This window comes from Petaurus breviceps, unplaced genomic scaffold, assembly GCF_028583685.1.
Source record: "Petaurus breviceps papuanus isolate PSGF00001 unplaced genomic scaffold, PetGlider_PUasm1.0 90842, whole genome shotgun sequence".
Lineage (NCBI taxonomy): Eukaryota > Metazoa > Chordata > Mammalia > Diprotodontia > Petauridae > Petaurus > Petaurus breviceps.
The window spans coordinates 19,247,526-19,263,423 of NW_027187358.1; the positions used below are offsets into that span (position 1 = coordinate 19,247,526).

Sequence of the window (15,898 nt, forward strand, 5' to 3'; positions counted from 1 at the left end):
CTTTGCAATGTGCCTTTTCCTTTTATTCAAATTTTACACACACATAGGATTAGAGTTCAACTCTACAATCAACGCCCCAACTTAAAATAATTGTCAAGGTGCTATGCCTTGACACCTTACCTAGGTAAAAACACTTCTCTTATGGAATCCGTTGATATAGGTTTTAGACTAAGGATGAAAAGGTCTTCGGTGAATTTAGATGTCTTTGAAAACCACCGGATGGACTGAAGTCACATTACTGAGGAAGTATGTTCATACTGATTGAGGGAATTTGACCATACTTTTACGTTCTCCATAAAATAGCAAGCCCTTTCAAAACAGAGAGATTTGAGTGTCTGACAGCAGAGGAGAGGGAGCCAAGCTCCTAAGACGGGGCTTGGGCAGAGAATAGAAGAACCTCAGCTTTGATCTTGGTCTCCCTCACCCCCTTGCCCAGAGAAGGACCTTTTGATTTCCAGAAGACTAGAGGATTTGAACTTTTCATTCTCATCTTAGCATTCCTAGAATGGTTGATCACAGTGTCAGCATTAGCAAGGTAGACTTTAAGATTCTACAAAGGGGAACAAAAGAATAGCTGCCCTCCACCTAAGAGGAACATCTTGAGGACTCAACTGAAAGGACTTTTCTGGGAGCTGTGAATCACACCATTTTGCACCATATGCTCTAGGCTTGAACACCCTTATCTCTGGGCTCTGCATGTACTGGTGAAAGAATACATCACAGATGTATGGGGTGGGGATGGGGAGATGTTCTGTACCAATTATGCCATACAAAATACCCATTTATAAGAGATAACTCTAGCTGATAAATTGACATTACCTGATAATTGTGGGAGGAATCAAAATGGTTGGGATTCCTACTTCTAGTCCCTTAGGTTTAACCCTACATCCCTCTGGTGACTCAAACTACTAGTTTGAGTGGAGGTTGGGAAAGGAGGTCTAGAACATATGCTTCAGATAATATATATATATATATATATATATATATATATATATATAGTAGCTTTAACTCTCATACTATATGTATGTGCTAGATGGCACAGTTTATAGAGCTCTGTGATAGTAAGGGAATATAAAGATTCCCCTGTATTGGCTTGGTTTTCAAATTGATTGTGTTAAAACCCAGAGCTTGTTAATCCCACCTGTGGGATGGACTTGTTGACGTGAAAAGAGAGTCCTGAACTGGGAGGAGCTGGTGATGTAGATTTGGAGAGACACAAGAGAGAGGCAGAAGAATTTTTTGGAAGCAGCACCCTCGTGGAGACTCCTACTGTGGCAAAAAGCCCAGGGGTCAAGTGATTGAGGGGCGACATGACCAGGCAAAGGAAGCAAAGCAAACAGAACACTCCAACATTAGAATCCTATTTTGGGGACAAAAAGGAGCAAAGTATGGAATAGGAGGAAGACAGTGAAGTCAGAACTCCTGCACCAAAAGCTTCAAAGGAAAATATGATCTGGTTACAGGCCATAGAGGACCTTAAGAAGCAGATAAGAGAAGTGAAGGAAAAATTGGGAAGATAAATGAGAACGATGCAAGAAAATTATGAAATGAGAGTCAACATCCTGACTGAGGAAAATTATACCTTAAAAAACAGACTGACTCAATTGGCAAAAGAGGCTCAAAAAGGCAATGAGGAGAAAAATGCCTTAAAAAGCCAAATTTGCCAGATGGAAAAAGAATCTCAAAAGCTCAATCATTCCCTCACATTTAGAATGGAGCAAAGGGAAGCTAGTGACTTTGAGAGAAATAAAGATGATGTTAAACAGATCCAAACAAATGAAAGAATAGAAGGCAATGTGAAATATCTCATTGGAAAAACCACTGACCTGGAAAATAGATCCAGGAGAGATAATTTAAAAATTATTGGACTACCTGAAAGCTATGATCAAAGAAATCATCCTCCAAGAAATTCTCAAGGAAAATTGCCCGGATGTTTTAGAACCAGAAGGCACAATAGCAGTTGAAAGAATCCACCAATCACCTCCTGAAAAAGATCCCAAAAAGAAAACTCCTAGGAATATTATAGCCAGGTTCTAGAATTCTCAGATTAAGGAGAGAATATTATGAGCATCCAGAAAGAAACAATTTGAATATTGTGGAAACACAATCAGGATAACACAGGATCTGGCAGCTTCTACACTGAGGTATCGAAGGGCCTGGAATATGATATTCTGGAGGGCAGAGGAGCTGGGATTAAAACCAAAAATCACCCATCCAGCAAAACTGAGTATCATGTTTCAGGGGGAAATATGGTCATTCAGTGGAATAGAGGACTTTCAAGCATTCTTGCTGAAAAAAACAGAGTTGAATAGAAAATTTGACATTCAGATACAAGAAGCAAGAGAAGCATGAGAAGGTAAACAGGGAAAAGAAATCATAAGCCACTTATCAACATTGAACTATTAACATCACTACATGGAAAAATTATAATTGTAACTGATGAAACTTTTCTCAGTATGAAAATAGTTGAAGGGAATAGAAATATATATATATATATAGGAGGGTATATGGGCATATGAATACATATGTGAATATGTGTATTTGTGATTACAGGTGTACATAGATAGAGGGCACAGGACCAATTTAATAGGAAGGGATGATACTTAAAAGGTGAAATTAAGAGGTGAGAGAGGAATATAATGAGAGGAGATGGAGAGAGACAGAATGGGGTAAACTATCTCATATAGAAGAGGCAAGGGGAAATGGTTACAATGGAGGGGAAGAATAGGAAGGCAAAAGGGAATGGGTCAACCTTATTCTCATTGAATTTGGCTCGGGGAGGGAATGACATACACACTAAACAAGGTATCTCACCCTACAGGAGAGTAGGGGGGAAGGGGATGAGAAGGAGGATGATGGAAGGAAGGGTAGGCTGGAAGGAAGGGAAGTTGGAAGCATCCACTTTTGAAAAGGGACAGGATCAAAGTAGAGAATAGAACAAGTGGGTGGTGGGATAGGAGGGAGGGAAATATAGTCAGTCTTTTACAATATATCTACTATGTTAATGTTTTGCATTAGCTACACTTGTACAACCTATACTGAACTGCTTATCTTCTCAGTAAGGGTGGGTGACAAGGTGAGGAAGGGAATGAATCTGGAATTTAAAGTTTTAAAATAAAATGTTTAAAATTATATATATATACACTATTATTAATACTATTTTACATGTAATTGGGAAATAAGATATACAGGCACTGGGGCATAGAGATCCACCATGCCCTACTGGAAAAGTTTAAGGGGGTATGGGAGAAGATATGGGAGGGAGCAGATTGGAGGAGGGGATATCCTGTGGGATTGCTATTTTGGGGTGGTGGGTAGGGGAAAACCGGGGAGAAAATTTGTAACTCAAAGTCTGGTGGAAATTAATGACATAAATCAGAAGTTAATAAAGCATTTGAAAAATGAAAAAAAAAAAAGATGTCACAAAGGTGAAATCAACAGGCTTTGGCAACAACTTAAAGAGAGTAAGAGATACTATAGAATCAAAGATGACAGATGACAGTGTAGGTTGGGAGCATGAGAGACTGGGAGGCTGGTGGTAATAGGGAAGTTAGTGGTGAAAGAGAGAGTTTTAGGGGAAAGATAATGAGTTTAGAATTGGACATGTTGCATTTAAGATGTCTACTGGACATCCAGTTTGATATGTCTAAGTAGCAGTTTAGCTGAAAGTGAAACCAATGTAAATTAATAGTTTTATCTTTTTAGTTATTGCTGTATCATAAACAAGGGCTAACCAGCAATAATAGAGATGTTTACCCCAAATTACACATGCCAAAACAACACCTTAGCAACAAGTCTGAGATCATAAGGAGGCACAGGAAAGAGATCTTCCCCAACTCTGGTTCAGCCTGTTCTGATTTTTTAACTTGTCCCAAATGTTCTCAAAGATAGGAGATTGAAGAGATAAAGGTATGGTGCACATCCTCTGAGGTTTACTCTCCCAAACCCCCCACTATAACTGTCAAGTAGGGTCCCCAAAGTACAGCTACATCTCTCTCTCTCAGAGTTCTAGGAGTAACCGCAAAAGGTTACATCAGTTTTTCTAATTCATGAGCTGATATATATATATATATATATATATATATATATATATATAATTTAATATCTGATATATTCCCTTCATGTCATTCAGTCACTTGCCATCTCTACAATATCAATTTGACTAAGTTATCTTGCCATTATCAATTGTCAGTTGATTTCTCGATTAACCCATTGCTTACTCCCCAAATATCAGTCAACTAGCTAACATTTCCTTAATATCATTGATAACTAATCAATATTAATTAACTCTTAGATAAGGATATTTACTTAAAGCAATACACAAAATACAAAAACCTCCCAAACTGGGAGCAAATTCTCCTTTACCATCTCAGGTCCTGGAGCTTAAACTTAAAGTGGTCATTACAAACATTTTCCCTACCAAGGTCATTTCTGGGTGGGACCTACCCAAAAGGCAAGCGATTCTATAGCTTGTAGGGTTTGGTGACTCAGTGGTTAGGCTGATCCACATGATGCTGGGTCCCACAAGTTGTTCCTCCAGAACAGGCTCTCCTGAAAAAATACTATTAATTTTTTTTTAATTTTAAGCTCCACTTTTAGAGCTGCTTATAAATTCTACTGTAGACTACAGTTTCTCACTCTCTCCTGGTGGTTCTTCAGACCTTTCAATGTTTGTTACTATGACTTGGTCTGATCCATCTCCAATATTCAGTCACCTTAGATCTGGGGAAAAAAATAAACACAGATAAAAGAAGCAAAGTGTCATGCATCCACAGCAATGTGGCAGCACAGGTAGGAGGGAAAGACAGCTGAAGCAGCTACTGCACCACCCCACCCAAAGACTTACCCTTTCTTTTTTTTTTCTTTTTTGCTTTTTGGAGGGCAGTTGGGGTTAAGCAACTTGCCCAAGGTCACACAGCTAGTTTTTTGTGTTAATTAAATCTGAGGCCATATTTGAACTCAGGTCCTCCTGACTCCAGGGCCAGTGATCTATTCACAGCACCCTTTCTTACTCCCTCTAAAAGGGTGGCAGGGGGGGTGGGGGTGGAGGGAGAGTGGAGGGAGAAAAGGAGAGAGAGAGATAGAGACAGAAAGACCAAGATAGAAAGAGACAGAAAAGGAGAGAAAGATGGAGAAGGGGGGATGAAAGGGAGGGAGGGGAAGAGGGAGAGAGGGAAAGAAAAGAGGGAGAGAGGGAAGGAGAGACAGAAAAAGGAGAGAAGAGTATATAGGGGAAAAGAGATTTTATTTGTTCAAGCCTTTTGCATGCACATTTAGCTCATCATCTAGGTAGAATGCATTTCATCACCACACAGTTAACCTACAGGAAACAGTCATCACATAGATGCCTATGCATGCTCTGAAGCAGAAAACAGGACTTTCTATTTCTCTGACTTGGAAACAGGCTTACCAAGACTGCATGTGAATATGCAAAGGAAAGAGAACAATGCACATGTTCCATGTACCCTCATTGATGGGGAAAAAAGCACCAGTTCTAGTATGGAACTTTTTCTCCAAATATTTTTTATTAAGGCTCACAGTGCTACACTGCAGCAGAGAACTCCTTTCTCTGTATATGTACAAAATATAGATTATGTATATGATAACATGTCTGTCACAAACCTGATTGATTCATTTATGCTATGCTATCTTCAGAGTATATTGAAACATCAATATTTTTGATCCCAATAAAGTAATAAATTGGACTGTATTTAAATTTAAAAATGATTGCTCTGTTCATTGATGCATTCTAATTCATTCATAGACTTGTTTTGATACTATAGATGCTCAAATTATTTCTTTTTTTCCCTCAAGAATTGTATACCTAAAGCAGACATAGGGAAACAATTATCAGATATATTTCTCTAAAAATTGAGAATTCTTGCAGCATTGAAACCTGGACTACCATTGCCCCATTACTCACAAATGGCAGGAAGGCAGGTTAAAAAAAAAACATACAAGGGGGAAAAAATCCATGCATAAATACAGTATTGTATCAATTTTGTAGTAGGCAATGCCTAAACTATAGGGGATTCTAATAGCTCAAATGCTGTGTCATTCTCCTTTTGACATCAGTATATTTGAGACTTCTCTTGTTTTTTTTTTCGAAAGGCATAATACTTGATGATATTGCTTAAAATCAGCCTGGGACTAGAGACAAAAATGTAGACGCAGTTATACAAGCGTGAACAGGGAAAGCAGTGAAACTAATAGGATCAAGTAAAGTAATAGCAAAATCCCAGAGACTGAAAAAGGAGACAAGGCAGAATCAGCAGCACAACTGTTGGGTAAATGAGCTAGAAGGACTATTACTGGAGGGAAAGGAATAATTATTCATACAAATACATTATCTGGAACATGGGGTTAATTGTTAGTACCAGCATGGCACTGTGCATGAGGTCAGAACAATAAGATCACATGCTGGCCCCTTCCATATTCCAAGTTTTTCCATAACAATTCCTGTGGTTTCACCAGAAGGGATTTCTAAGGTCCAATTTCAAATCTGAGATCAAATTTGGAATGAGATTCCAAACACCATCCAAATGTAGCCTACCCAGTTGGAAACTCTAGAGTACCTTAGATTTGGCCAACAGGACATATCTTTCCTCATTCTGACTGCTAGAAGTTAAATAAATCTTAGTACCTCCCTCCTGATGCTAATGGCCAAATATATTCAAAGTGAGAAGTGAGAAAGCCATGCTGGGAGAAAAGATTTGGAAGAGCTAAGAAGCCACAGGATATAAAAGCAGCATCTTCTCCCTCCCCTGTAATTCCAAATAATAAAATGGTACGATGGAGTACTTCTGCCCAGTAATGTGGGCAAATTCCCACTGAACAGAGCAGCAGACTTGCCAGGGATCCGCGGAGTTCTACATGACATTGCCAAGACAGCGTTGATTTAGGAGTAAGAGGGCAACAAAGTCAGCCAGTACTGCTTCCTTTGCCCTGCCTCCGTCCTGAGAAATGCAGTTTATACTATGGGCCACTGCCCAAATGTCCTTTAGCTTAGTCCAACTCTGACATCCACACAATTGATTCTAGTGAAGAAGGAAAGGGAAATCAAAATAGAACAACATGGATATGTAAGAAACTCACACGACTTTGATTTGTTTTTGTTTTACTCTTGCCTTTTGTTTTTACACTTTTCCCCTTAACTCCTCTACCTATTGAAGGCTTTCACGTAACAAAGGAAAACAATTAAGGAGAGCCAGTCACACCATCCATGGCATCCATATTCTCTAACCTTCTACCAAGAGGAGAAAGGTATGCTTTCCTATCAGTTCTCTAGGACTGGGATGGTTCATTACAAGTCATCTGAATTCAACTGCCTTTTACGTTTTACACTATTGCGGCCATTGCTGTGATAGTAATGGCAATTAAAGATTCCCCTGTATTGGCTTGGTTTTCAAATTGATTGTGTTAAAACCCTGTAATGGGAATGCAAATTTGGAAGATCTTCCCTGCCCCTAGGCTAAAGTGCACCAGAAGCCTGGGGAGGGAGGCTTGTTTTTCAGTAGATACTTCTTGATTGGCCAGTGAGTCAATAAGGTTGTTACATTCTCTGAGCCAGGAGAAGGCTATATAAGCCCTGATGTGTAGCTTTGTTTTGGGACTCACTTTGAGAAGTGTTCTGTGATTTGATCTGAATTCTGGGAAGCCGTTGTTGAGAGTCCCCCGGCTTTGAAAAACCCAGAATGTGGAAACCCAGATGTTGACTGGGTATGGATGTAATGGTTGGACAGTTTGGAAATCTGTCTACTTGATGTTTCTGTCTTGATAATTATGTCTGTATACTTTGAGGTTCAGGGTGCTGACCTTTTCTCCTGAACAAGGTAAACGATATATGTCTGACTGATTAAAGTAAGCTTGTTAACCCATTTTGAGTTGCTTTCCTTTAACAAAGCAGATCCAAGAACCTGTGGTAGCTGCAAACCCTGAGGACGCTTGGGGTGCTTGCTGCTACAAACCCAGAGCTTGTTAATCCCACCTGTGGGATGGGCTTGTTGATGTGAAAAGAAAGTCCTGAACTGGGAGGAGCTGGTGATGTAGATTTGGAGAGACACTAGAGAGAGGCGGAAGATCTTTTTGGAAGCAGCACCTCGTGGAGAGAGAGAGACTAAGAGAATTGCTGGTGGCCGCTTTGAATTGCCCTGGACTTTTGAGACCTGCCCCCTGAGCTGCCAAGGACTGAGGAGACATGGCTGTTTTGCTGGTACTTTGTTTGTCTGTTTTGATGTTGTTTTGCCAGATTTGTCCACTGGTGAAAGACAGTCCTTTTGTTGAAGAAGTCCTGGAACCTGGCATTTGGTTAAGAAGCCCTGAGACTGTCTTGCAGACAGAGAGTGAATACTGTCCACTGGTGAGGGACAGTACTGTTGTTGCAGGGGTCTGGAGACTGTCCTGCAGACAGAGTGAATACTGTCCACTGGTGAAGGACAGTGCTGTTGTTGCAGGGGTCTGGGAACCTTTCTGTTGGTTCAGAAGCCCTGAAGAAGGATTTTCTTGTTGTATGTTTACAGAAATCCTGGGAGAGGGCTTTGCTAATGTGTTCAGGGGTTCTAGGACTGTTCTACAGACAGAGGATAAATTCATGAAGGGACTGGCAATGTATCTTGTGGCTTTGCTAAGCCTTGTCTCCCCAGGAACTAAGATTGCTGAGAACTTGCCTCGTGTCAAGATGAAGAAAGACCTCCATTTGGGTATTAAGTGCTGTGTTTAAACTTGATGTAACTCTGGGGTAGATTCAATTGTGATCCAGGGGGTGGGGAACTTTTTAATGTAATGTAATACCAAGGAAAGGCAACTTCCCAGGTTCAAAATACCAGCATAGGTGCTCTCTATTTTATTCAGTGACAAACCAAGAACAGAGAAGATCAAAACATGACATCATTCAAAATACAGCATTTACTAAGTGTGATTAAATAATCTCCAAGTACTACCCCACCCCAGGATCTTCCAATCATTCAATCAATTACAAAGTCCCTGTTCTAAATACTACTCCACCCCTAGGCTATACCTTAATTAAGTCCACCACAAAACCCCTCTTCTCAAATGGAGATTAGTTTCCAAACATAGGTAAAGTACCTTCATTTGTCAATCACAGAGCACAATAAGGTCAAAAGTTCCCCACCCCTGGATCACAATTGAATCTACCCCAGAGTTACATCAAGTTTAAACACAGCACTTAATACCCAAATGGAGGTCTTTCTTCATCTTGACACGAGGCAAGTTCTCAGCAATCTTAGTTCCTGGGGAGACAAGGCTTAGCAAAGCCACAAGATACATTGCCAGTCCCTTCATGAATTTATCCTCTGTCTGTAGAACAGTCCTAGAACCCCTGAACACATTAGCAAAGCCCTCTCCCAGGATTTCTGTAAACATACAACAAGAAAATCCTTCTTCAGGGCTTCTGAACCAACAGAAAGGTTCCCAGACCCCTGCAACAACAGCACTGTCCTTCACCAGTGGACAGTATTCACTCTGTCTGCAGGACAGTCTCCAGACCCCTGCAACAACAGTACTGTCCCTCACCAGTGGACAGTATTCACTCTCTGTCTGCAAGACAGTCTCAGGGCTTCTTAACCAAATGCCAGGTTCCAGGACTTCTTCAACAAAAGGACTGTCTTTCACCAGTGGACAAATCTGGCAAAACAACATCAAAACAGACAAACAAAGTACCAGCAAAACAGCCATGTCTCCTCAGTCCTTGGCAGCTCAGGGGGCAGGTCTCAAAAGTCCAGGGCAATTCAAAGCGGCCACCAGCAATTCTCTTAGTCTCTCTCTCTCCACGAGGTGCTGCTTCCAAAAAGATCTTCCGCCTCTCTCTAGTGTCTCTCCAAATCTACATCACCAGCTCCTCCCAGTTCAGGACTTTCTTTTCACATCAACAAGCCCATCCCACAGGTGGGATTAACAAGCTCTGGGTTTTAACACAATCAATTTGAAAACCAAGCCAATACAGGGGAATCTTTAATTGCCATTACTATCACAATTGCCCAACTTAGATTTTAAAAGACACGTTTGGAACATGAAAACAAGGACAGGGAACTAAAGCTGAATATAGATGCAGAGCCATAAAAATAGCTAGAGCAGCACTAACTCTCAAAATGAACGGAGGTAGCAATGAATTAATTCTAAGGATAACAAAATGGGATTTTTGAGATTTGTTGAGAGCAAGAACAAATTTTTTTAAAAGGAGAGTATTGCTGTTCCAGGTGGATGAGACTAAGATAATAGGTAACAGTGAGAAGGCAGAATTATCCAATTCTCATTTTTCTTATGTTTTTTTCCTGCAATGAGCATTATCCTTAGGTGGAAGGAATAGAACAAATTGCTAAAAGGCAATTGAAGTATGAGATAACTTACCTGAAGAGAAAATAAGAAAGCACCTAGTTGTCATCAATGAGTTCAAGTCACCTAGGCCTAGATGGCCTAAACCTAATGGCATAGAAAAGACAGTATGGTAGCTGGTTTGATGTCAGTGATCTTTCAAAATTATGGAGAATTAGAAAGGTGTCAAATGATCAGAAAAGACCAAATGTCTCAGTTTTGAAGAAAGAGAAGAGGTTAGAATATGCAAATGACTGGTCAGTAAACTTGACTTTGACTCCTAAACAAAGTAGAGAAGGTTGTTAAGAGATTGTTTGTCAGCATTTAAAACAAGAAGGTAGGAAAGAGCAGATTGGAGGAAAGGCTATCCTGTGGGACTGCTATTTTGGGGTGGTGGGTAGGGGAAAAATGGGGAAAAAATTTGTAACATTAAAAAAAAGAAGAAGAAAAAAAACAAGAAGGTGCTAACTAATCTCCAAGACCTCCCAATTATTACTAATAACTAAATATGATTCTAGAGAAGAGTGAAACCCAAGCTAAGAAGAAAGATTTGAATGCCTTGGAAAGCGGCAGGGTATCAAAAGCAGCATCACTATGAGTTAGTATGGTTTCATGAAGAATAAGTTATTCCAGAATAATCTTATTTCTTTTTTTACATAGTCTGGTAGATAAAGAAGACACTAAAGACATAGTATACTTAGATTTCAGCAAAGCATTTCACCGAGGTTGTTATGCTATTTTTGTAGACAAGTTAGATAGATGTGGGCTGGATCATAGCACATTTAAGTAGATTTGAAACTGATTAAATAACCAGATCCAAAGAAGAGTTATTAAAGCATTTATATCAGTTTGGTAGGAAAACTCCAGCACAATGTCCCAAGATCCACCTTTTACTCTATGCTGTTTAATTTTTATCAATAAGTTGAATGGAGCTGTAGAATATATAATTTTTCAAATTTACAGATGCTTTGCAGCTAATACCACTTTTCCCAAATATATGTCATATGATATAATTCTTCCAGACATATGTCACATTGCATAGTTCTTTACAGATAGATATCATATTACATAGTCAAGATTTTGAAACACATCAGAAGACTAGAATGATGGGCTATTTGAAAAAGATTAAATTAGTAGGGGAGGGGAAACATGTAATTATACATTTGGGTTCAAAAACTCAATTTCACAAGTACAGAGTGGGATTGAATGACTAGACAACAGTTACTACAAAAAAAGAGTGGTGAAGAACCTTAATATCATGCCTTACACCTCAAAATGAATTTTGGAGTGGCAAAACCAACAAAAAGACAAAAACAATTAAAGTGAAAAGGATTTTCCAGTCCAAGCCAACTCAGAAGGTTGTCTGTCTTAGACAGGTCTTAGAAAAGGTCTGTGTCACTGGAAGAGTGGAGCGCACTCCGTTGCAGGTCACATCCCAGCAAGCCAGAAGCAGGTCTTGGGGGTTACTGAATCAAAAGCCACAGCTTCCAAAGGTCTCAGCCAACAGACTGTAAGATGGTTGGACAACTGGCTAGAAGATTACAGGAAACCTTTTGCTAGAGGGAGGTACGGGACTCTGTTACATTGTTCATATGCATTTCTAAGTCACAGTCCCAGGAAGAGGAACACTAGCATCCTAGAGGAAGTAGCTTGCAGGGGATCCTGGGACCCCGGTCTCAGTAAGTGGAAACTGATGACTTCATGAGACATCAATAGATAGACTTTCAAGCATTCCTGATGAAAAGATGAAATTTTGACTTTCAAATAAGACTCAAGAGGAACATAAAACGGTAAACAGGAAAGGAAACGATAAGTTATTCAATAAAGTTAAACTGTTTACATTCCTACACAGGAAGATGATGCTTGTAACTCCTAAGAACTTTATAATTATTAGGGCAGTTAGAAGAGAGAGGGCACAGGTGTAAGTTGATGGGATGGTATCTCTTAAAAAGGGGTGAGAAAAAGGAATGGTTATGATTGGATTATATATTTTTAAAAATTAAGGAATGAGAAAGGGGAGCACTGGAAGAAGAAGAGAGAGGTAGGATAAGGTAAATTATCTGACACAAAAGAGCTCTTGCAGTGGAGAGGAAGATAGGGGATGTCAGACAATTCCTGAACCTTACTCTCACTGGAATTGGCTGAAAGGGAGAGTAATATACACATTCAGTTGGATATAGAATCTATATTGCTCTACAGGGAAGTAGAAGGGGAAAAGCACAAGAGAAAGAAGGGCAGATTGGGGAAGGTGGTAATCAGAAGCAAAACAATTTTGAAGAGAGACAGTAGCAAGTTTCTAAGATAAAGACCTCATTTCTCAAATATATAGAGAACTGAGTCAAATTTATAATATGTCATTCCCCAGTTGATAAATAATCAAGGAATATAAACAGGCAGTTTTCAGAGAAAGAAATTAAAGCTATCTATAGTCATATAAAAATGCTCTAAATCACTATTGATTAGAGAAATACAAACTAAAACAATTCTGATATGCTACCTCAGACTTATCAAATTGGTTAATATGACAGAAAAGGAAAATGACAAATGGAGGGGATGTGGGAAAATTAGGACACTAAAGCACTCAGTGGAGTTGTGAACTGATACAACCATTCTGAATAGCAATGTGGAACTATGCCCAAAAGTTTATAAAACTGCATGTACCCTTTGACCCAACAATACCACTACTAGGTCTATATCCCAAAGAGGAAAAAAAGGGAAAGGACCTATATATACAAAAATATTTATAACAGTTCTTTTTGTGGTGGCAAATAATTGGAAATAGAGTGGATGCGCATTAATTGGGGAATGACTGAATGAGTTGTGGTATATAATTGTGATGATATAATATTGTGCTATAAGAAATTATTAACAGGAAGCTTTCAGAAAAACCTGAAAAGACTTACATGAACTGATTCAAAGTGAAGTGAGCAAAACCTGAACAGTATACACAGCAATAGCAATATTGTATGATGATTAGTGAATAACTTAGCTATTTTCAACAATACAATGAGCCAAGACAATTCTGAAGTTCTTATGATGAAATATGCTGTCCTACTCCAGAGAAAGAACTGATAGAATCTGAATACAGATGGAAGCCTATTTTTTTTACTTTCTTTTGGGGGGGGGGGGTTCTGTGTTTTCTTTCACAACGTGACTAATATGGAAATACATTTTACATGACTGCACATGTACAACCTCTATCAAATTTTTTGCCTTCTCAACAAGTGGAGAGGGCAGGAAGGAAAAGAGAATTTGAAACTCAAATTTTTTTAATGAATGTTAAAAATTGGATTTACATGTAATTGGAAAAACAGTTTTTAAAAGAATGCAAGCTCCTTGAGGGCAGGGATCATCTTGTTCACTTGTATCCCCAGTTTTTAGCACAGTGCCTGACAAATTGTAAATACCTAATAAACACTTTTTCACTCATTAATTCAAAATTTAGAGGGAAGACATGACAGTATCTTCAAGTATTTGAAAATCTATCTTAAGAATATAAGGAAAAGGACCCCACATGTAGTGAGTAGGATAAGGGTTAGCACTGTGTAGCTCAAAGGGTAGCAGAATAGACATCTCTGACCTCTCCTCCTGCCCACCTTCTCCAAGGGAGACTTTCATTCCTGCCAGTAGGAGAAGCAGGAAGTTGGGACCAGAGACCACCCTGCTCTCCTCAGAGAGAGGGATTATTGAGCTACAGGTACATCTGTTTCATTACATATTATTCCTCTAGGGGTATATGACAGGGTTGATTCTAAGTTCTGGTCATTTTGTCATTATTGGGGGGACAGAGGACCCCAAACTTTATATCTGACCCTTTTCCCATCCAATAGCAGTTTCACAATGAATGCAGTGACTAGCAAAGAAAATTCATTTATTCAAATCAATAGTAAAACAAAAATCAAAGAAGGTATACATAGGAAGATATATACCAAAGAATATGGAATGAAGGAGCATTCCTACCTTCTGTATATATCTTTTTAAAATCTAAGTTGGTCACTAAGTTCCCTGTGCAGTCACATTGGGCTCTTTAGGCAGGTCCTTTCTTTTCCTTCTCTTTGGAATAATTTATGATTGTATCTTCAGAATATCATTTTTGAATGCTTTTCATGCCTAGTGGTCTGATTTCCTCTGAAAAAATATTAAAGCATATATACTACTACATAGCCTTTCTCTGAATCTTTTGAAATCTGCTTTTCCAAAATCTATGGTTCACATCAAACTATGCCTAACTTTACTTCACTAAGATGTAATGGCCTCTTGATGTCAAGGTTCCCAACATTTCTATTTCAGCAACAAGTTCTCTCTTTTCTGCCACAATCAGGGTTAAAATATTAGTTTTCCTTGTTATTTCCTCCATCACTTGAAAGATGTGTTATCTTTAAGATATATCAAGGATTTATTATTTTGGCAAAAATAATTAAAACACGTCAGAATTCTTAATGCAATATTATTTTTTATTTATACAGTATCTTATTTATTTATACAGTGTCTGATATGTTTCCTAAATGCATCACCTAATTTCTCCTCTCCAAGTAGATTATTGTATATCCTGACAAAAATATTCTTTCTATCTCTCACTCTCTTGATTATCAACCAAATTTTCTCCATGGATTTCTACTAGAAATCTTCATTTCCTCTCAGCACTTTTATTATTATACTCTCCCCTCCCAATCCCTACCCTTTTAAAAAATCTAATCTGTAAATTTTGATTGAAGTATAACCTTTAAGATGCAGCATAGCATAACAGAAAGTTGTCTTTGGGGGTCAGGAAGACCTGGGTTTCAAGACCCATTTCTGAAACATTATTGATCATGGGACCTTGGGCAAGGCATTTTTAACCTCTTAGTGTCCCTAGACATTACTCTAAACTGCAAAGAATGGACCAATTTGCATTTACAAAGGGCATTCTTTTCTAGTAGCTTTCTATGCTGATAAAATCACATGTGTGTGTATGTTTATGTATGTATATACATATATGGAGAGAGTGATGGAGAGAGAGGAGAGAGAGAGACAGAGAGAGAGACAGACAGACACAGAGAGAGAGACAGAGACAGACAGACACAGAGAGAGAGAGAGACAGAGAGACAGAGAGACGGAGAGAGACAGACAGACAGACAGACAGAGAGAGAGAGAGAGAGAGAGAGAATGTCCTTTGTGCTGGGCTAACTCAGGCCAATCTAATGGTTTAGGTTTGGGATTCACTCACAATGTAACCCTTGTAGATCATAAAACTCAAAATAATTATTTTTACAATAAAATTAACTAAAAATGAATCCTGTTGCCCTCTGCTTCTGTGTTTGCCAGAGTATCAACTCTGGGTAAGAAAAGTATCATGCAAGGCAATGAGAGCTTTGCCAGACCTCAGTAGTAACAATTCCACATGGACTTGCCTATCTGTGTCTCAAGTCAAGGAAGCCATGCCAGTGCTTCAAATCTGTGTGACCATACCATGCCTAATGCAGGCATGGTTCAAAATCAAACTTCTCCCCTTGCATTATTGTCCATGATTTCTGCCGATAGATGATAGATAGATAGATAGATAGATAGATAGATAGATAGATAGATAGAT

The 15,898-nt window shown here is 38.9% G+C and overlaps 1 long non-coding RNA gene across 1 annotated transcript in view; it reads left to right on the forward strand.

Annotated features, from left to right (window-relative positions):
* Positions 1-7,448: 7,448 nt before the first annotated feature.
* Positions 7,449-15,898, forward strand: part of LOC138148832 (uncharacterized) — a 120,204-nt gene continuing 111,754 nt past the window's right edge. The window contains exon 1 of the long non-coding RNA XR_011165189.1: positions 7,449-7,832. This is a non-coding gene — a long non-coding RNA (uncharacterized lncRNA). The remainder of the gene's footprint in view (positions 7,833-15,898) is intronic.